Here is a 21,852-nt window from a genome sequence, read left to right as displayed (position 1 = left end):
CCCTAGAAAACAGTGCAAACGGATTCTGCATGCAAATGTAAATGTGTAAAGGTAGAAAATGTGTGCATTCAGCATCATCAGTTATGTGAGAACAGTGTGCACAGAGGCTAATGATCACAGAGGTTAAATAATTTCAAGAACAGGGTTTTCTGCAGCATTATATATAAGACAAAAGCTTTGTGTTTCTTAGTTTTTTAGAAGATCTCCCTAAAGCGATAAAGACAGCTGTCAAGCCGTTATTTTATACAGCTATAAGTATCATCATGTAGACCAATTTATACAGTGAGAGAACATTAACAATTTGTTTGGAAAATTAAATAAGTGACTTTTATTGTAATTGTACTAAAACCAAAAGATGAAATGAAAATATCATCTTGAAATTACAATATATTTGTAATATTTATTTGTAAAATATAATAATTGTCTATGGATTTCCTATAGAAATATGTCTTAATTTTAAAAGACCCTTGCTGTACATTATACTGAGAAATAATGTTAACAAACTGTTCAAAGCTAGCATGAAATCATAATTAGAAAACTTTTTACCCTAATACAGCTAATGTCAGGGATCAATCTTACTTTTCATCCATTTAATCAGCTGGCTTCATTGTAGTTAGCATGTAATGCCAACATTAGATTACAGATTGATTAAATGCTATTTCATGTTGACTTTACACTTTAGACTCTCCCCTTTAGACACTCCCAGAGATCACTGAGTTTGTTTTTATCATTTAAGAGCGAGACAGAACTTCTACTCACCAATAAAATGATCAATACTTGCCAGTGTTGGATGGCAGCTTACATATTTTGCATAGATTTTTCCATTGGGCTTAATTCCCCTAAAGCTGCAAATTGTGTTCATCTAAATAAAAGTTGCTATTCAAAGTACAGACTGTTGCTGCATGAAAATAAAAAAAAATATATATACAGTACAGACCAAAAGTTTGGACACACCTTCTCATTCAAAGAGTTTTCTTTATTTTCATGACTATGAAAATTGTAGAGTCACACTGAGGGCATCAAGGGCTATTTGACCAAGAAGGAGAGAGATGGGGTGCTGCACCAGATGACCTGGCCTCCACAGTCACCAGACCTGAACCCAATCGAGATGGTTTAGGGGTGAGCTGGACTGCAGACAGAAGGCAAAAGGGCCAACAAGTGCTAAGCATCTCTCAGGGGACTCCTTCAAGACTGTTGGAAGGCCGTTTCAGGTGACTACCTCTTGAAGCTCATCAAGAGAATGCCAAGAGTGTGCAAGGCAGTAATCAAAGCAAAAGGTGGCTACTTTGAAGAACCTAGAATATTACATATTTTTCAATTGTTTCACACTTTTTTGTTATGTATATAATTCCATATATAATTCCACATGTGTTAATTCATAGTTTTGATGCCTTCAGTGTGAATCTACAATTTTCATAGTCATGAAAATAAAGAAAACTCTTTGAATGAGAAGGTGTGACCAAACTTTTGGTCTGTACTGTATATATATATATATATATATATATATATATATATATATATATATATATATATACACACACACACACACACACACATAATAAAATGCAAAACAACCAAAAATCATATGAATATATTAACTGACCAGTAATATCATCCATTTAATTATTGTATGTATATCTCTAGCTTTGTAATACAATCACCTGAAGGGATTCCCAGCAGCTCTCATCTTTCTTGCTATCGTCATCTATCGTCATAACACTGCGAGCACTGGACCAGCTCCATGCTCCAGGGACGATGACTCCCCTCCCCATGCTGACTCAGTCTGTTTCCTGGCAAACTTGTTCTCTCTCTCTCTCTTTCTGGCACAGAGCATCAACAGTTGGACATTTGGAAGCAAAACAGCTTTAGGACAACAGTGGGGCACTTCGGACAATGTGACAAATACAGTATTGCAGCGATACTGAAAAGTATGTAGTAGTACAGCATAAGAAGACATCAATATACAGTAGAACTCAAAAACAGTGACGTTGGAAGCAGTTGATCCTACAAAGCTGAGGGGCAAGTTGACTCACTGGTGAGGTAAACTTGTTAGGTGCCATTTGCAGAGGAAATAAAGAATGAAGAAGAAGAAAAAAAAGATGTCACCAGAGGGGTCGGATTCTACAAAAGGTGCACCTGTAAAAGGGTTGATTAATGTCAAGATACCTGAGCCAAAAGCACTGCTGTAATTCAATAAATCCAACACTGCTGCATGCTAATGCCTGCCTTCATCCAGTAACCATTTGCATTGTCACTTTTATCTAATTTCAGGCTTGAAAGGTAAACATATGTGTACAGAATTGACTTTGCTATTTAAGTATACCCTCTGGTTACAATTACCAGGAATACAACAGTGCTAGCAGTATTCTCTGGCATTACTGTTATGTATGGCATACAAAGGAGTTTTATTTGTGTCCATTTATTTATATTTCTCTCAGGCTTACGTTTTTGTGTTCAAGAGACATGGTGCACTCTTTTATTCCTACTGAAGCATGAGCTTTATATGAGCTTCATATGATCACAAATGTCAAATAAACAAAGCCATCCATTGGAACATCAATGAATGCCCTCAGGTTACTCCCTTTCGGTCAAAGAAATTGCGGGAGTAATTAGAAAATCTAATTTGCAACTCGCACATCCGCCTTGAAACTCACTCACTGTGGTGATGAATGGCCAGCGAGTGTATATAATGAATGCCACTGGCGTGCAGTGTGTCAGAGTAATTGATAGCCTTGATAACTGTCACTTCGCCTGTTCTACGAAATGTCTCTGGTTTGTATCTGATAGGCATGGCTTTACAATTTCTCACAACTTCTCGCTTACTGCAAGGCATGGCTAGACTTCAATTGAACTCCAGCTTACACAATACAACTGGAATATGTTGGCTGTTTCATACATATTTTCATCTTGTTCTGCTTGTTTATGAAGTTAAATGCATTATGTTTTGAAAGAGTTATGGACTTTTTGTTGTGTTTCACTTTCTTCCTGTTCACATGCCCTGTTTATTTCTAATCTCCTAAGTCCTGATTTGTCTCTATGTTGATGTATTAGTTTCAGGTGTGTCTCATCTATTTACCCAGTATGTATACTCCCTGTTTTATTTTGTTCTGGGCTGGTTATTTGCTATACCATTGTGTGTACTATGTTTGCTCCTGCGATTATTCTGTGTGTATTTTATTCTCGGCTGGTTATTTGCTATACCACTGTGTGTTGTATGTTTGCTCCTGCGTTTATTCTGTGTTAATTCTTCTTTGTTGTGCACTTCACTCACAACAATCAACCATAACCAAAAAACGGACCAATATAGTTTCTAGCAGTGTTTTTCTTTCTTTTTCAGATTTAATTGACTGGTTTGGGGAGGTAATACCCAATTTTTCTGAGTCTCCGCTGGTTCTCCTGTGTTATCTCCCAGCCTCAATCTCGCGCCTCCTCTCCTAGAACTAGCCAGTTCCTTAAGTCCCTCAGCTCAACCACAGTATGAGCTTCATATGATCACAAATGTCAAATAAACAAAGCCATCCATTGGTACTCATTCTCCAATTAATGCCCTCAAATTACTCCCTTTCGGTCAAAGAAATTGCGGGATTAATTGGAAAATCTCATTTGTGGCTCGCACATCAGCCTTGAGACTCACTCATTGTGGTGATGAATGGCCACAGCCCTTTCAGTTCCTTAAGTCCCTCAGCACAACCTCAGTCAGTGCCATCGCGGCATTCTGATTTGCATTGGGCCTTCCAGTCTCCAGCTCTGCCTAGACGTGAGGATCCTCTGCCTCCGCCTCTGCCTCTGCCTGTCTCAGCTTTCGAGTCCTGGGCTCTACACAAGTCCTCCAAACCATCACCTCCACATTGGGTCCTTGCTCCCTCATTTCCACTGTGGCCCGTCATGCCATTGGCTCCATTTGGCTCCCTCTTCCCTCCAGCACCACCTTGGTCAGTTATTCAGCTACCGCGCTATTGACATGCAAACTGCAGAGGAATGAAAGAACCACAGCAATTTCAATTTTTGCGTGTTTTCTTTTTTCGTAAAGTTATGCCCTTCTCATTTTACACTTCATGAATGCAGCCCTAGATACGGGATTCCACTCCTCCATCTTTGCCTCAGTCACTCCGTCTCCCCTTCTCTCCTTCGGTTAGTTCCACCTGAAGGACATCACTGGACCCTTACTGGACCCCCTGCAATTTACTTACCAAGCAAACAGGTCTGTGGATGATGCAGTCAACATGGGACTGCATTATATCCTACAACATCTGGACAGACCAGGGACTTATATGAGGATCCTATTTGTGGACTTCAACTCTGAATTGAACACTATCATCACTATCAACACTACCTCCATTTGTCAGTGGATCATCAGCTTCCTGACAGACAGGCAGCAGCTAGTGAGGCTGGGAAAATTCTCATCCAGCACCCGCACCATCACCATCACCAGCATTGCCTCTCAGGGATGCTCCACTGCTCTTCTCCCTCTACAACAACTCCCTCTACAACAACTCCCTCTAAAACTGACATCTTCATTTAACCTAAATCTTTAATTACAGTTATTTAATTTTAGTTATATAATTCATATACATATAATTTATATAATTTTATATAATTTAGTTAATTTCATATACATAATTAGATTTAATAATAACCCAATCTGAAGCAAAAACAGAATGTTCTGACTAGCTTTGTGAAATTGTGCTACATGCCTGAACAAAACGAACAGCAAACAGGCTGAATGAGATGCAGATTCACTCTCTGATGGCAGGTGGCGCTAATGGAACAGCAGATACAGTGTTTCCTTGGTTACAGCTGTATACAAAGCAGCGCTGCACTGAAACACTGTTTTAATATGAATTATACAGAGATGAGATGAAAAGAAAATACAATCTAAACTTTTGTGAAGACATTCAAGAAACAGATTCCAAGACATTCTAATTTATTGATATATATATATATATATATATATATATATATATATATATATATATATATATATATATATATATATATATATTAGTGGTGGGCCGTTATCGGCATTTACGTGCTGCATTAACGCGAGACTCTTATCGGGCGATAAAAAATAATATCGCCGTTAATCTATTTTCAAAGTTGGGTTGGGAGCTGGCTCTATACTAAGCAAGCTATGATGACTTTCACCTTGATTTTTTATATAACTGACTGGCTGAGGCCAGCCTAAAAAGATGCTGAGGACAGTTGATGGGCCACTGCTGTGCATCGTCACGAAAGCTTATCTTTTCACGCGTTTTTAAGCCTTACCGCTTGTCGATTTAAACATTAAAGCATCCAAACACAAGACGCGGAAAAGCTGAACAGAGCTGGTTACTCGCGCGCTGTGTTCGGTGCGCACGCAAAGAGATCGAGAGCCGCGTATCACGGACAGCAACACTGAACCGAGCTCTCTTCTGCGAAGTTCTCCTCGAAGTCCCTCCTACACCTGAACGAACAAATACAAATCGCAGTTTGAACAAACAAAAAGATGTGAAAGAGCCCAATTCAGTACTCGCGGTGTTCTGGTGTTCAGGAGCATCGAATTTGCTTATTTTTGCTCTTGTGCCGACAAATACATACAAAATATGTCAAAATATCCACCTTGGAAATTATGCTCGAAAAAACTGTCAGTTATTTCTTAAGTGAAAGTAAACAGTTGAGGGAAAAAAAGTGATGTGTATTATATTGGATGCGTTCATCGTCTCTTAAAGTGACCGCGCCTAATTTAGCTACTGGCTGCTGTAATGTTAATCCAAGAAAATGAAAATGAAAATCACTCACTGCTCTTGACTGAATTACTTTGTAGTTTTAACAGTCAAACCAAAAAGTATTCAGACACCAGATATAATTTTTGATATATATAGCAAAACTGTAATAATGTGAGAAATGTTGAAGGTGTCTGAATGAATGTAGGTTTGATTGTATATTTCATTTTTACATTGAAGACTATCCAGTGCTATTTTACATTTAATTATTTGGTTTCTGTACCTTGAAACCTCCAAACTTGAAAAAAACTTAAACATTGTGTAAATAGCACAAACAAATAAAAATAAACGAACATACAAATTAAACAATTTCAAACAGGGCCCACTGGTACAACCTTCACCGGGTCCGGCTGACCCCAGCTATGGCCCTGCTCACGCCTGTTTCACACATACTCCGTCTGCAGTGCGTATGCAGTCCATGTGCGTTACAAATGTGGTGCAGCACGGACTCGATGTGCTTTCACACAGGACGCGTTTGCAGTTCGCTACTCAGTACGTAAACGATCGCTGCACTGCTGCAGACGCAAAGCTCCTGGAACGCAAATGGAATCCGTTAACATGGGTGCGTACAAAAACATGCAACGCATACGCACTGCAGACGGAGTATGTGTGAAACAGGCGTAAGGTTGTTTGCACCTTGTGCAATGTGGAATTTTTTTACAGCTTTTTCAAGCACTTTGTGATGCATTTTGGAAACAGGAGATGAGCCCCTTTTCTAATGCACCACCTAGCTTGATATACCCCTTCTCAAAGACTTACTGTTTGTCAATTTTATTTGGGTAACACACATATTCTGAATGCCTTCGGCAGAATTCGAATGAACCATTTTAATCTAGATTAATCTAGATTAATTTCAAGATCACAGTAAGAAATTTTTTTATCTATGCCCACCACTAATATATATATATATATATTATTATTATTTCCTATTTACTTATTCTATTTTTATTTGGAACTGTGGGGCTCTCTGTCTGACCTCAACAATGTTACACCTTACAGACTTAAGCCTTATCAGTAGCCTTCAGATAAGCTAAACTTCAATTTAAGCACATTAATCCACAAAGAGTGTTTCTCTTGCTCCTCTTTCTTTCATTGTAAACACGACAGAGATTGAGCCTTCTAAGGAACTTTTTCTATACCCTCTCCTTTTTCATGATGTACAGTCACAATAGAAGCAGTCATTATAAAGCAGGCACTCCTTTTCTCTTACACCTGAGGGCATAACTCTCACACCAGTTCACATGACTAAAGTGAATTTTATTTCAATCATGTATCAATGATATTCTGTCAGCATATCTGCAATAGACTGTGATTGTAAAACTTTGCCGAATTCACATTTAGGACTATAACCATGATAACTGGAGCGAAACAGAGCAATGACGCAGTGGGTTTCCAGTGTGTATCTGGGCTTGGCATACGATTCAGAGCGTGCCATTATTTTGTTGTTCATGTATACAGAGTCACATGCATCTTAGCTGTTAACAAGTACAAGAGTTCTTGTGGTAACCCCTGCAACATCCTCTGTTGCACAGTTCAGCAGAACCATAGTTTGATTTATATTATTGATCTGGTGCAACAGACAGAGGATGAAGCGTGAACGGTGTGAAAACATTTTAAGACAGGATTGACAGTCCACAGCTAGAGACAGGAAATAATTAGTAAAGATGCATACTGACATGATCTACACATATTTAACAGTACTTTAAATAAATACTGCACATTTTGGTGCCCAATGACTTAAAAACAAAAGCAAATATTGCATGTTTTTATAGATGCCTAGTGGATATCTTTGATAAACTCTTTTTAAAGGGTTAGTTCACCCAAAAATTTAAATTTGGCTGCATTTTACTCACCCCCAGAGGCATCCTAGGTGTATATGACTTTCTTATTTCAGACAAATCCTGTCAGAGTTATATAAAAAATGTTCTATGATCTTATAGCCACAATTTTGTATCCCAAATTTTGGTAGCAGGGTTGCAAAAACAGCACATTTTGAATATAGAGTGCTGCTGAGGTTATGAACCATGCAAATATGTAAAATTATAGTAAGTGCATGATGAAATGGCAGAATGTAAGCACTGCACAGTGGAAGATTTATAATATAGGAGGAATATAAAGGAGCTAGTCATCTTTTGTCGTTCAGGCTGATACTAAGTAAGCGTTTTTTTACTTGCTCCCTCTGTGCTTTGAACTTATTATGATTAAAAGTAATTCTGGAATAGAATTCTATCCGAGCAGCTCCGTGTGAAATAGGCCACAGGCAAACTCAAGCATGTAAATGGTTTGGGAGGTACATTACATTTGTGAAAGAAAAGCACGATTCAAGAAAATGATTGGAACCTACATGTTTGTATACTCAAATTTTGCAGTCAAGGCCACAGGCTGTTGTGGGTTTTGTAACACGCATATGTGTGTGTGTGTGTGTGTGTGTGTGTGTTTGTGGCTTGCATGCTAATGATGAGGCAGTGGTACTAAGTGTGGGAGAGAAGGAGAAAGGTCTAACAGCCCACACTGATGACGTTACTCAAGAGAGGCTTTGCAGCAGCAGAAACACAATTTCACACTTTCCTTTTAGGATTACGGATTTCAGAAAACATATCATAATTCAAACCAAATGTGCGCTACTGCAAGCACATTTCACTTCAGCTGTATAAACTGGAGGATTTTATTCAGAGTTTAGAAAATTAATTGTTGTTATTCAATCATTTAGCATGACTTGACCGAAAAAAAGAAATAGATGGAATCTCTTGGGTCCCATCTAAGAGTGGAAATCTATAGATGGATTCTCTTGTGTCGTCTCATGCTTCATAGTCTCAACCACTTCAACTTAAAGGCAGAATATGGCTATAAGATCGTCCATATGGAAGAACTGTTGAATCAGAAACAGAGAAGGTTGCCGTTTTACTGGTTTACTAGCACTAACGGTCAGTGTTGGGAAAGTTCACTTTCTACATGAACTAGTTCAAAGTTCAATTCACAAATTTTAAAATGAACTAGTTCAGTTCATAGTTCAAACTACAAAATTTTGAACTAAAGTTCACAGTTCCAAAAATGAACTAGTTCATAGTTCTTTTTTTCCATACGTTGCTGCGAGCTATTATTTTTCAAAATTATTGCCAAAGCCCATATAGAATCACAGACAGCAATTATTTTATCAGTTTTAACAATGAAGCTATGCGTCAGATTTCATCTTCATATCCAATTTTGAATCCTTATCCAACCAGGGTTTACATTAGCATTGAGGGGACAACATTTCCCCATTGTTGCTTTAATGCTTTGTCTCCCATTCTCACCGACCTTGTCATAAACATCATAAAATTATTTTAAATGATCATACGCCTTCTTGCTACATGCTGCTGTCGTTTGCTGTTACCGTCGTTTGCTGTTTTTTTTATGACGCGTCACGCATGCGGCGGACGGCGGTGCGACACTGGTGGCTGGTGTTGCCAGATTGGGTGTTTTCCTGCTACATATTAAGACCCGTTTATGGTGTGTTTTCGCCGGGTTTTCGCCTGGAAGGCTCTATAGAAATCTGGCACCCTCTTGAACGAAGTTAACCTGAGAGAGCGTGCCGTTCACAGACACCAGAATGAACGAGTTCACAGTAACGTTCATCAGGCATTAATACAGCACATTCAGTTCACGTTCGCCCAAAATATGAACGAGTTCATGAACTATCGTTCAATGAACGCATTCAGGCACAACACTGCTAACGGTCAATTCTGTTTTCAACAAGCTCATAAAACAAGATATTATGCTTGTCATAAATTACATAAAATGTGCCTTTTCCTGACTGGAACATGATGACAGAAATAGTCCTGCACTCTTCTGTAGCTATAGTAACGCTAAAGTATCCGAATGCTTTTGTTCTTGCCGTTCCAAAACTCTGAAAATGGCAGTCATTGGCAAAATGCCCCATTAATATCATATTATGGCTTTAAAAATGCAAGGTATTTCTTATCTGAAGGATTTCTTATGCCAGATTTGTGTTAAAATGTTTATGTACAGTGTACTCAGCTTGTTTTATGGAGTCAATAAATCATGAAAAAGCATATGTTTATGGCCATCATTAATTTGTGTCAAATTTTTCAAACTTGTAAATAAAAAACAAAGATTACTGGAGTAAAAATAAAATTTTAGTTCTTCAATTTAATATTTTTATGTTTAATTCAACGTGTCTCTTGCCGTTTCTTTCTGATTGTTTGTGAAATTTACTAGCAATTTATGAGTGAAAATTGTTTCCCCACCCATTTTTTTTTTGAGAGTATGATAATAGTGCTATTTTGTACTAAAACCAATGAGCTAATGATTATGCTCATGACATGGATGGGTGGACAAAAGGAGTCCTGCTGGTAGTGTGTGATGAGGTGCACTTGACACTCACTGGAACTCTACTGAAATTAGTCTCCGACAGACTGTCCCGACTGTAATCACTTGCTCATTTTCAGCCACACTGTTGGAGTTCTGCTTACAGTAGATCGCAATTGATTCAAAAGTCAAATGAACTGAAGAATGAAAGTGCACAAACTTCAAATTAGTGTTTTGCATCCTCACAAGGAGACTCAGGGACTCAGTGGGATACAATCATGGTTAAAGGTGTGCTGTGCAGAAGCTTATACCCAGGTGTCCTTATGCAGCCTGTTTGGAAAAAGCTTTGTCACAGCTGCACCACATAGCTCATGATATTCTGAGCCTCAAAATCAGCCTGGCACTACATAATTGTATTGCTGGCAGTGAAAGGTTAGAGCAACAATTGTAGCTGCAGGCCAGAAAAATATTCCTCTGAGGGTGTCATACTTTTTGAGAAGTCAAGTCAACCCTGTAGATTAGGAAACATAAAAAAAAAATTATAATAATATTAATACAATTATTTTGCTAAAAAATGTTTTAGGCTACTAGCATAGATATTCTGAATGGTGCATTTGATCACAAATGACAGATTCATTATTTAGCTAAATCATACCACATTCACAGAACCATTCAGAACAGAGTTGGTTGTGAACAATTCATAACTGCAATGAGAATTTTCAAACCCCTTTTAAACTCCAGTTAAATTCCTGAATTTGTATTCAATTTGAATTAAGGCAGCAAGCAGAATGCAGAATTGCATACATTTAATTGAATTTTATTTTAAATTAATTATTAATTTAATTAATTATTAATTATTATTTATATATTTATTTATTTATTTGTGTAGAATTTATCATTAAGTGCTGACTTTTCAAAAAATCTTGGAAATGCCTTGAAGTTTGAAGGCTCTAACTTTCTGTTTGTTGTGGCAAATCAAAATTCAAACTCAGACAATACATTTAACTGTATCAAACTGTATTTGAATTTTGCACATTAAAGTAAAAATCCACCCAAAAAAGAAAATTTGCTGAAAATGTATTCACCTTCAGACCATCTAAAATGTAGAGGAGTTTGTTTCTTTATCGGAACAGGGGTGCATATCCCAAACGCATAGTTAGCCAACTACAGTTACAAATCCTGTCATTACCAACATAGTAAATGCCTAAGGGAACCTGATGATGTAAGAGAGAACCTGTGATGAATCAAACATTGAATTAAGCAAAAAAGCAAAAGTGACAGGTAAAGAAAAAAAGTCGTCAGGTACCATGTTCAATACAGCAGCATCTCAGATATCTCAAATCAATTAATTAGCAGAAGTTATTAATCCAACGTGTGTGTGACATCAATAAGAATGGACCTACACTGTTGAACCAATGTGGTTCAACCGACAGAGATGTGAATGTGTTTGGAAAACAGGCATGACTAGCAAGTTTGTTTCCATAACAATGCATAGTGCTGTGGTGGTTAATCAACCAGTTACTTCGTTGTACAGGAAGTGCACCACCGATTTGCAATGGATCCTCTGCAATGAATGCCTGGTGTCAAAATAAGTACAAACAGCTGAGAAAAATATCGCAATAATCTACAACACAACTCCAGTCCATCAGTTAAATTCCTGTGAAGCAAACAATGTGTTTGTAATAAATAATTCCTTAAATCATTAAGATGTTTTTAACTTCAAACCATTGCTTCCAGCTAAAATAAAAGTCCATAATCCATAATACTGCTTTCTCCAATGAAAAAGCCATCTCATCTGAATCAGGAGATAAATATGCAGAAATCAAGCACAGTTAAAAAGTGAAAACAGCCTAAAACAGTTCTAAACATATATTTCTGTGGTTTTTGATTTGAGAGGACAACAGGGGATGGAACCATTGTGGACTATGGACTAGTATTTTATCCAGAAGTGATGGTTTACATGCCTTGATGACGTATTTGTTTCTTACAAACACACAGTTTTTAACTTAACAAGATGTTAACAGATGAGCTGGAGTTATATGGATAACATGTGGATTATTGTGATGTTTTTATCAGCTGTTTGGACTCTGATTCTGACGGCACCCATCCACTGCAGAGGGATCCATTGGTGTGCTTAATTTTTCTAAATCTGTTTCAATGAAGAAACAAACTCATCCAAATTTTGAATGGATTAAAGGTAAGTAGATTTTCAGCAAATTTCCATTTTTGTGTGAACTATCTTGATTAGCAAATAATAACATCAAATTATATTAACAATTTACATTGATATTATTATTGATCATTTTTGTGTCCACATATTTTGTTATCATGCATTCTTTTTATTTTATATCCAACACTTGTCATCACTTTTATAGATTTTATAGATTTTTTCAGAAAATGGGAAAGGCAATCATTAAAGGAGCTATGTGGAGGTTTTTACTTAAAAAATCTTTAAGATAGAGTTTTCATTTGTACATGTATGAGCCAACCATGATGTAAAAAAAAGAATGACACCACTACTGTCCACCACGGTTGCCTCTATCAGCCTGTAGGCTCAATTGTGTGTGGAGGATTAGGGCCCGAATTGGCGCGAAAATTCACAAAATGTGATGTCATGCGCATTCTCATCTACTTGGGCTTACAACCGTACGGCACGCCAGCCATTATAGTAAGCAGCGGCAATAGTGTTTTCAAATGGACTCCGCGGATGGAAAGAAGCGACCAGCATCCAGCACAATTAAGACACCCACGGACACTCCTCGTAAGTTAAAAAAAAAAGAGCGTGCGCACTGAGAACGAGCATGAGACTGGCTGCAGTTCCTCTAACGGCCACTGGTGTCAGTAACGGTTAGAAATTTCAGAACGTACGCAATGCTCCTTTAAAGGGTCATAATTTGAGAAATCTAATTTCCCCTTGATCTTTTGACAGATAACAGTTAAATGTATTATAAAACATCCTGCAAGTTTCAAAACTCAAAACTTTCTTGTTAGTTTAAAAACAGCTTTTATCATTTTGGAATGTGCCACTTTATGACGTAATAATGTTCTTCATCACTGCCTCTTTAGCCTCTCCCATTGATACATGCTTACAGAGAAGAGGAAATATTACAGAGACTTCACACAGGATTACTCCATCAACAGTACAGATGATATTACAAGTTAACAAGACACTATAGAGTAAGTTGTGAAATATAGTCTTTGAATTGCCTTCCTTGTGGTCCTAATTTATCTAGATCAGACACGAGCGCTGTTGCATCATGTACTGAATCAGTTTCTCTTTCAGATCAGAAGCGGCGCAGATGCTGGTATGTCAGAAATAGAGCAGGACATTAGTTTACTTTTGTGGATTTTCTGTATCAATCTGTACCACATAGTGTCAGGACCCGGTCTCGAACTCGGGTCTCCGGTGTGAGAAACTGTTTCTTAGCAAACTGAGCCACTAATTGTTGGCAGAACCCAGAAGATGAGGCAGACACAGCAGTACTTGAGCTGGTGTTTTAATAACAATAAAAAGTAAAGTCCTTCAGGCAAAAATATAAATCCACAATGGTCAAAAGTAATTCCAAAAAAAAGGTAATCCACTCAGAAAAAGGTATATTCACAAAGTAGTAGGTACAGCAAAAAGTCTCACAAGATAATCCAAAAAACAAGTACAAAAAATAGCGTACCAAAACAGAGAATCCAACTGGAGCATCAAAGGTTCACAGCTTCGCTTAGGCTGGGTGTTAACATTCAAACACAGAGCAAAGAACTAAGGCAAACTAAGGGTTTATATATATGCAAAGGAAACAAGGCACAGGTGCAAATGATAACGAGAAACAGAAAAAAACAAAAGGGTCTGACAAAAAAAAAACACAATGGGGGCCTCTAGTGGCAAAAAACTGGAATATCCGGACCAAATGCTGACAGAATCCCCCCTCTAGGAACGGCTCCTGACGTTCCTACCAGCTTTCTCTGGGTGGAGGGCCCTGAACTGTCGAATGAGCTCAGGGTCCAGTATGTCTTTGGCAGGAACCCAGGAGCGCTCCTCAGGACCGTAGCCTTCCCAGTCCACCAGATACTGCCAGGACCGCTGCACCCGGCGGGAGTCCAGTATCCGGTGGACGGTATAAGCCGGCTGGCCTCCGATGACACAGGGATGGAGGGGGAGGTCTGCCTGCCGGGACAAGGGGAGAAAAAACAACAGGTTTTAATAAGGAGATGTGAAACGTGGGATTAATCTTAAGGGATCTAGGTAAGTGCAGACGATATGTAGCTGGGTTTACTCTCCTGGCAACCTTAAAGGGACCGATGTATTTCTGGGACAGCTTGCGTGACTCCACCCGTAGAGGTAAGTTTCTTGTGGAGAGCCAGACTCTCTGGCCGGGGCGCAAGTTGGGGCCAGGACGGCGACGTCTGTTGGCTTGTTGTTGATACCGCTGTGAGGCACGCAGCAGATTAAGACGGGTCTTCCTCCACGCAAGCCGACAGCGTCTGATGAACTTCCGGGCTGAAGGCACTCCGACTTCTGTTTCTTGGTCAGGAAACAATGGAGGGGCATAGCCAAACTGACTCTCGTGCGGAGACATACCCGTGGAGGAGGAGCGCAAGGTGTTGTGCGCATACTCAGCCCAAACAATGAAGGACGACCATGTGGATGGATTGTTGGAAGCCATACACCTGAGGGCAGTTTCAAGCTCTTGATTCATCCTCTCGGTTTGGCCGTTGGACTCCGGGTGGTACCCTGAAGATAGACTGGCAGTGGCCCCTATGAGCTGGCAGAAGGCCCTCCAAAACCTTGAAGCAAACTGAGGGCCTCTATCGGAAACCATATCTTGAGGAATGCCGAAGACTCGGAACACGTGGTTAATAACCAGCTCAGCTGTTTCCTTAGCAGAAGGCAGCTTGGTCAAGGGGACAAACCTGGCCGCCTTAGAAAACCTGTCGATGATGACTAGGATAGTAGTATTGCCATGTGATGGAGGAAGGCCTGTAATAAAGTCCAACGAGATATGTGACCAGGGTCGATGAGGAATCGATAAAGGATGAAGGAGTCCCTGAGGACGGTGGTGAGAAGACTTGCTCTGACAGCACACGGGACAGGCCTTGACAAATGTGGCAACGTCTTCTTTTATGGTGGGCCACCAGAACTTTCGCTGGATAAACTCCAGGGTCCGACCTACACCCGGATGACAGGTGAGACGAGAGGAGTGTCCCCATAGAAGGACCTGGGACCTCACTGCTTTGGGGACAAACAACCGATTGGCAGGACCTCCTTTCAGATCTGGTTCAGTAGCTTGAGCTCGCCTCACGGTGTCCTCAACTTGCCATGAGATCGGAGCCAAAATTTTAGAGGTAGGAAGGACAGGCATGTCAGTATCTTCTCGAACGGCAGGTGCATGGACTCGGGACAAGGCATCAGGTTTGAGATTCTTCGACCCGGGCCGATAGGTGAGGATGAACTGAAATCGATTAAAGAAAAGAGACCATCGAGCTTGTCTGGAGTTCAACCGCTTAGCCTGTTGGATATACTCAAAATTTTTGTGATCTGTAAGTACTTGAAACGGTTGAGAAGCCCCCTCGAGCCAGTGCCTCCACTCCTCCAATGCCATCTTAACCGCTAGCAGTTCGCGATCCCCTACATCATAGTTCCTCTCTGCCGGGGTAAGCCGGTGTGAGAAGAAAGCGCAAGGGTGGAGCTTTTTGTCTTTTCCCCTCTGGGACATGACAGCTCCAACACCAATCTCCGAGGCATCTACCTCTACTACAAAAGGTTCATCAGCTGTAGGTAGTGTCAGGATGGGAGCAGAGAGGATGCGCTGCTTGAGTCCTTGAAAGGCAGTCTCAGCTTCTTTACCCCACAGAAACCTTGTGTTGCCACCCTTGGTTAAAGCTGAGAGAGGAGCTGCCACTGAGCTGAAGTTCTTGATGAACTTGCGATAAAAGTTTGTGAATCCTAGGAAACGCTGAACTTCCTTAATGGACTTAGGGGTGGGCCATTCCGCTACTGCTTCTACCTTCCTGGAGTCCATTTGGATACGACCGGGTTCCACTACAAATCCCAGGAATTGTACTCTGGAGGAATGGAATTCACATTTTTCCGGCTTTACGTACAAATGGCTGTCAAGGAGGCGTTTGAGAACTTGTCTGACATGTTTAGTGTGTTCTTGAAGGGAGCTCGAAAAGATGAGGATATCATCCAAGTAGACGAACACAAAGATGTTAAGCATATCCCTGAGTACATCATTAATGAGTGCTTGGAACACAGCCGGGGAGTTGGTCAGGCCGAAGGGCATCACCAAGTACTCATAGTGACCAGTAGGCGTGTTGAAAGCAGTCTTCCACTCATCACCGTGTCTGATCCGCACAAGATGGTATGCGTTCCGCAGATCAAGCTTAGTGAAGACGCTTGCTTCCTGGATTAGCTCAAACGCTGTGGCCATAAGGGGTAGGGGGTAGCGGTTGCGGACAGTTATGGCATTGAGCCCCCGGTAGTCAATGCATGGACGTAATCCACCATCTTTCTTGGCCACAAAGAAAAAACCTGCTCCCGCAGGCGAGGTGGATGGACGAATGAGGCCTGCTGCCAGTGCATCCTTGATGTAGGTATCCATTGCCGCTCGTTCGGGAGGAGATAGGGAAAAAATCCGACCTCTGGGGGGGCAGGTGCCCGGAAGCAGGTCGATAGGGCAATCGTAAGGTCTATGAGGTGGTAGCATGGTGGCCTTCTGTTTGCTAAATACTGACTTGAGGTCATGGTAACACTCTGGAACTCGGGATAAGTCAATGGATTCTAGGGACTCGGGAGGGGAACTTGGGGAACTCTGGATGATGCAAGTTACTTGGCACGTAGGACCCCACCGGGTGACAGTGCCCACAGACCAGTCGATGTGAGGGTTATGGCTGTGCAGCCAGGGGTAGCCAAGGACAAGAGGGAACTCGGAACAGGGGATAAGATGAAAGTTTATCACTTCCTGGTGTTGGGAAACTGAAAGTCTCAAGGGAGCAGTGACTCGAGTGACAATTCCAGATCCCAGAGGGCTTCCATCCAACGTTGTAACCCTCATGGGATCCATGAGAGGTTCAGAAGGAACGCCATTTTGCTTTGCCCAGATACCATCCATGAAGTTTCCTGCAGCTCCTGAGTCTACCAAGGCTTGAAGGGGTAGGTCATGGTTGTTCCAGGAAAGGGTGACCGGAATGAGCAAGCGGGAGTTGGACGGATGGGAGGAGGTTATGTTTCCCGTTACAGTCCCCCCTGGCCTGCACGGGACAGTGCGTTTACCTGTAGCCCGGGACACGCAGAGCGGAAATGGCCCGGTTTGCTGCAATAAAGACAGCATCGCTCCTTCATCCGGCGCTCTCTTTCAGCCTGGGAGATGCGTCCGATCTGCATGGGTTCTGGAGGGGCTAGCGGGGATAAAGATAGGGACTCGGAACTGGGACTGATAGGAGCTAGGGCGAGAGGTCTACGGTTAAGTTCCCTTTCTCTCAGACGTTGATCTATACGTGAGGCCAACTTGATCAAGGACTCAAGATTGTCTGGTGGTTCCCGAGTGGCCAGTTCGTCTTGGATGGCATCGGAGAGACCCTTCAGAAAGCACACCGTGAGGGCCTCATTGTTCCAGCCACTTGTTGCTGCCACCGTGCGGAACTGGATGGCATAGTCTGTCACGCTGCGCCGACCTTGGCGAAGTGTCAGGAGCTGTTTGGCTGAGTCAGGACCACTGGTAGGACCTTGGAACACTCGCTTGAATTCCTCAGTAAAGGCAGAGTAGCTGGTACAGCAGGGACTTTCGGCATCCCACACAGCAGTAGCCCAGGCCAGGGCCTTATCTGACAGCAGGGTGATGATGTATGCGATCTTGGACCGATCGGTGGGGAATGACGAGGGTTGCAGCTCAAAGGAGAGAGAACATTGGGTAAAGAAACCCTTACAGGCACTCGGATCACCTGAGAACCGTTGGGGAGGCGGAAGACGAGGTTCAGTCAGGGGGTTAACTGCCACGGGTACTTGAATATTAGGTACTGGAACAGAAGCAGTTGCCGGTGGAAGTCGATCAGATATCTGCTTTATGGAAGTCAGCATCTCCGAAAGAAGTTGAGAGTGTCTTACCATCAAGGCCTCTTGCTGAACCAAAGCGGCTTCATGACGTTGAACAGTCCCCTCGTGTTGTGACAGTGTGGCCAAAAGCTCCTGAGTACTGGGCGCCTCTGGGTTCATGTTGGCTCTGTGTTTCTGTCAGGACCCGGTCTCGAAATCGGGTCTCCAGTGTGGAAAACTGTCTCTTAGCAAACTGAGCCACTAATTGTTGGCAGAACCCAGAAGATGAGGCAGACACAGCAGTACAAAAAAATAACAATAAAAAGTAAAGTCCTTCAGGCAAAAATATAAATCCACAATGGTCAAAAGTAATTCCAAAAAAAAGGTAATCCACTCAGAAAAAGGTATATTCACAAAGTAGTAGGTACAGCAAAAAGTCTCACAAGATAATCCAAAAAACAAGTACAAAAAATAGCGTACCAAAACAGAGAATCCAACTGGAGCATCAAAGGTTCACAGCTTCGCTTAGGCTGGGTGTTAACATTCAAACACAGAGCAAAGAACTAAGGCAAACTAAGGGTTTATATATATGCAAAGGAAACAAGGCACAGGTGCAAATGATAACGAGAAACAGAAAAAAACAAAAGGGTCTGACAAAAAAAACACAATGGGGACCTCTAGTGGCAAAAAACTGGAATATCCGGACCAAATGCTGACACATAGAGTGTATACAGAATCGCTAATTATAATGGGTTCTGTTGTCTGTAGTCTATTATAATTTCTGTTGTCAAAAATTAGCAAAGAACTACAGATCGCGTCAGTGAAACATTGTTTGCTTGTTTCTTTGCTTTACTTTACTACGGATTCATTTTTTAAAAAGACGGTATAATTGAAGACTTTTTGGCTGAAAGTAAACAATGATGCAGTGCTGAGTCTGACTACAGTGGATCTAACAGTAATGTCGCAACACTTAAGTGTGTGTAAACTTGCTTTTACCACTACTGCATTGTCTGTTCCATACCGTTTTATATATATACTGTGTATTTATATGTTTTTTTACCTAAATGACCCATGTTGTTTTCAGAGTAGGGGCGTTTACATACGAGTATTGAATGTGCCTGCTTATAAAAACAGACTGTGAGAGGCTCAAAAACAGGATAGAAAATACAGTAGCCTACTTCTAAATGATAAAGGTTGTTTTTTTTTTGTTTTTTGTTTTTAAGTAAAATCATACTAGCATTATAATGGCGCGTTTCCACCGAGTGGTACGGTACGGTACGGTACGGGTCGGTACGGGTCGGTACGGGTCGGGTCGGGTCTGTTAACCATGATTTGGCTAGCGTTTCCACCGCCAACAGTACCCTTACTTGATAGGCGTGGTGTATTCCAGAAAGTAGTGAAAACGTCACTTGATAGGCGTGGTGTATGACGGAAAGTAGCTTGACGTCATGCGCGGCGACATTGTTGCGACGTTGTTGTAATTTAAAAATGGCGCCTCGTGTGTTGTGTCTTTCCCCTTGCGGCACGCGCAAATGACGATTCTCTGTCAACCAATCAACGTTCTGCAGTGAGTCTAGCTCCACCCTTTAGTACCGTTCCACTGTGCTAGGTACCCCAACGGACGCCATTTGTAGGGACCTTCCAAACGAAAATGAACAACTGAATCCCTTCACGAAGGGCCCTTCCAGAAGTCCATTAGAGAAAGGAACATGTGATGGTCACATCACAGAAATGATTTCCATTTGTAATCATGTGATCTTTAGGAGATATTGCGATGCTTTTTAAAGCAAAGTTGAGCTTGATTTAGACTTCACATACAAACGTAAGTAGAATAGGCTAATTAAATTTGTCTTTATTTTAATACAAAATATTTTTCATCAGAAATATTAAGATGGTAGTGTAAGCAAGTTTAGTTAAGTAAAATGTTAATAGTAAATAAGACACAATTAGACAATATTTTTTATAAAATAAAAATAATGAGAAGAAATATATATGCAACAACTGGTGAAGTGTTGAATGCTGCATGCATGTGCATGCGTTGTCAAGGTAACATTTGGTCAGTCATTCCCTTTGCCAAGGGAGTTCCAAATGCTTATATGAGATAGTAATGCCCACCCTTCAAAGAACACACTTAAGGGCTCTGCCCTTCGAAGGGAGTAGGGCATAGGGAAGCTCACTTCCATTTGGAATTCGCCCATAGGTTGCCTGTCAGAGTAGCCATGGAGACTACTTGAGACTACTTGCGCACACTCACACCCCCAACCTACCCACTCATACAGTGACAGTTATGGACCGTATTATCACAACCACTGGCTCAAATTCTCTACAATATTTCCTTGATAAGGAATGATATAATAGGTATTCGTGAAATGTGATGTTCAACTTCATCTTGTAAGATACTGAAAACGTTAAAACACATTAAGAAAAAAAATGGTATAAATAAAGTTTAATTAACATTAGTTCTTTAGTTTTAATGAACCGCAATTTTCATAGAATTTATTGGTTAGGTCTAAGTGAATATGAAATTTTCATAATTATAATTAGCATACATATTGTCCATTGTTAATTCATGTTTGTTCATTATAAATTAACTAATGATCAGTTATACAACTTGATATGTTAATTTCTACATTTCTTCAAAAACGTTATTAACCAAGATGAATAAATGCTATAAAAGTACTGATAGTTATTTCATGTTAGCTGAAATATTAACAAATTGTTTTTTTTTTGTTTTTTTTTTAAGTTCTACCAAATTTAAGAGTTAAAGCATTATCTAAAAATTGGTGTGAAGTAGCATGTGATGGGGTGCATCTCATGCTTATTGGAACTGATTAGAGGAAGCTTTAAAATTTGGAAATTAGTCTATGACACACTTTCTGTGACCAATAACTTGTACATTTCCAGCATTTTGTTTTCTGCTCATGGTAGTACGCAGCTCAGCTGGATGTCAACTAACTCAAGTATAAAAGCCCTAAGTTCTACAAGGTAAGACTGATGAAAACATATTTTAATGTGCCCTTGGTTGAATCAACATAAAATAAGTGTAAATGTGTTGAAATCAAGAAATCTCCATTGGTGTGAAGTCACCTTCATTGCTACCTCAGATAATTTGATTCAGAGTGACATGCATTATTCATGTACATACATTGATTGCAAGCAGCTCGCCCACTGGTGAAATCTAGGGTCAAGTGTTTAGCACAAGGGTTTAGTTTATGAAGGTTCAGACCTTGCTATCTTTCCTGTTTCTCCTACTGGAATCTATAAATTTATGTTAGCAACCCAGATTATTATTTTAACAATATCTGTGTATGCGTAATACAATTTGATTTATTTATTTTTTATTTTATTTTTTTACAGTAGACCCATGGTATCCCGGTCTTTAAATAAAACTGTAAAATTACTTCTGTAGACTGTGGATATCCTACTACACTCCACTTTATATGAAAACTGGACATGAGAAAGGGTGTTCATGGAGGAAATTTTAACCTCTGAGCTATTACACCACATGGACGACACTATTTAGGGCTTTAATTTGGGGCCAAAATGTGTATTATTTGCTTCAGGCTGTGGTGCTTTAGTGTTAGGAGCATGAATGTGTCAGGCAAATTAAATGTTGCAAAGAAGAACTGGAGTGATTTTTTGGAATGAAAATGACAGTATGTGTTCAGTACTTTCAAGATAGATTTGTTAAATACATTTAGAATATAAATTCCTCAAAAAACTAAAGTACTACCCAAATAAAGATATACCTAAAGTAGA

Source organism: Carassius carassius, chromosome 38, assembly GCF_963082965.1.
Source record: "Carassius carassius chromosome 38, fCarCar2.1, whole genome shotgun sequence".
Lineage (NCBI taxonomy): Eukaryota > Metazoa > Chordata > Actinopteri > Cypriniformes > Cyprinidae > Carassius > Carassius carassius.
The sequence above is the reverse complement of the archived record's forward strand: the minus strand, read 5'-3'. Positions refer to the sequence as shown.